The following is a 2333-nucleotide window of genomic DNA, read 5'->3' as shown; positions in this document are numbered from 1 at the left end:
CTTGCTGACTGTTACAGTACATTTATCGCTGTTTTATGGATTCGCTTTTTGCTTACTTCGGAATTCGCATTGGTATGAGCTCTGTTCCAAAACTAAGTGAGCTGTAGTTCTGTCTACTTCCTACATAGGCAACTGCCTTTTAAGTCACAGAACCTCATAAGTGATTTATGAATGCTCTAAAGTAGGTGACAACTCTGCATGCCACGCAAATAATGCTCATCACTTGAAGCACATAGAGACTTAGCATGTAATTGAATGTAATGAGAAATCTTAGCATGTTGCTGTGCTAATGGTATACTGATACTTTTAAGATATAACTGTAGTCTATAATCAATAGACATGCAGATGAAAACATATTGGTTATCAACTTACACTACTGTTCAAAAGATTTAAAAGAAAGCTAAAGCTGCATTGATTAGATTTATTTATTTTTTTAAAGTAATTTATTCCTGTGATGGCAAAGCTGAAATTTCATACAGTCTTTGTGTCACATGATCCTTCAGAAATCATGCTAATATGGTGCTCAAGAAATATTTATTTGTATTATCAATGTTGAAAACGGTTATGCTTATCAATATTTTTGTGGAAACCATGAACATTTTAAAGGGGTTTTAATTAATATAAAGTTTACAAGAGCAGAAATTTTGAAATTACTGAATAAAAGTAATAATTTCTTTCAAACTTTTGAATGGTAGTGTATATTACAGATTTTATTAATTTATTGGTTTTCTTGAGCGATATTGGATATTTAGTTGTGCATTTCTCATTTACATTACCTTTTACAGTCATCTACCTTTTGAAACGCTCTTCGAGTCAAGGATAGGAGTGTGCATTTAATATAAAAATTGCATATTAAAATGCTGCCTCTAAGCAGCTTACTAGACTTTGAAGCAGAGCAGTGGTGTCAGTGCTCCACCCAAGTTCTCAGTTCTGTGTCTGCCTGTTGACAGATGGGCAGAGGTCAGAGGTCAGGGTTTTGCCCTAGCTCTTGGAAGTCTTCCATTTTTCTGCATACCCAGACACACACACTCCAATTAATATCCCTTCCATGAGGATTCCCAGACAAAGCATCCAGTTATTCAGCAGCCACAATAGTGTAGAGGCTTGCACAGTCTTAATAGTGTCAGTGAAACACTGCATCTCTTTACCGTGGAAAAAAAAATGAGGGCTGAAGGAAGGCATTTCTGCAAAGTGAAATCATGGGGGTTTTCGGGTGATAAGCAATATGAATTAAGCTGGCAAGACTGAAGGCATTCTTTGTATTGGAGATGGGCTGACTCACCCTCTTCGTGCCATACGGCGGGGGTTTGGTGTCCGGGTTTTTTTTTCTGGAGCACTGACCATCACGACCAGACTGTATTAAAGTGAGCAGCTTTTATTTCCACATCCTATCCACGCCTGACCCCTGCAGCTCACCCCACTGCTCTAGGAACAGTTTGCTTTACTGTACTTGTGTGAGTTCCAGCACCTGCCTAACCCATTTACTCGCTGCTTCCACTCACTGTTTGTGCCAGGTCTCCATGGCTCAGATGACCTCAGATGGGCCGTTGGGGGATTTCCCACTGCTCTTTTTCTCTGGCTGATATTAAACAGAGGCACCGACCATAATAAAAGAGAATTAGACACTGTGACCACAATTGTGACCAGATTTTAAACCTCAAGAGTTGCTGCTACTTGTTGGCGACAGTGTAACAGAGGCTGTTAGGACTTTATGTGGAAACATGGAAGAGGCAGAGGCTTCAGGATTGTTATCTTGACTCCACTTTTCCATCATGACCCTACAGACCCTACATCTGCTCCTGTTTCGGCCCTCACTTATACTCTCAAACCAGATATTAGAAAGTGGTGAGTGATTTTATATCAGTCTCTACTTGAGTCACCTCTCCTGCATTCACTCCTGCATGAAAGCGTTTCATTCAGAATCAGAGAGTATAGTTTTAAAGGGGTTATTTTCAACAGAATTTTTTTTAGATTTTTAGGTCTAGTAATGTTAGCCAAGGATTTTTGCACCATAAAACATCATAATTATTTATTTCCAAGTATACTGCTGTACTAAATAAAAATATATCAAATATAATATATATTTATATAAATATATAATATATTTTAACTGAAATATAATGTATTAATTTAATTACCATTTTCACCTCAATATATAAATTGTAAAATTTCTCGATTATACAACCTCATAGGTTTAATACACAATTTTAATAATGTAATTCAGCAATTAATAATACAATACATTCTGCAGTTTTAAAAAAGCAGATGCTTTTCTAGGACCATTTATGGTTAAATACAGAGTTCTGGCATGAAACTCTAGATGGCGCAGTCCG

The sequence above is a fragment of the Sinocyclocheilus grahami genome, unplaced genomic scaffold (assembly GCF_001515645.1).
Source record: "Sinocyclocheilus grahami isolate Dianchi unplaced genomic scaffold, SAMN03320097.WGS_v1.1 scaffold330.1, whole genome shotgun sequence".
Classification (NCBI taxonomy): domain Eukaryota; kingdom Metazoa; phylum Chordata; class Actinopteri; order Cypriniformes; family Cyprinidae; genus Sinocyclocheilus; species Sinocyclocheilus grahami.
This window is presented reverse-complemented; position numbering follows the sequence as displayed.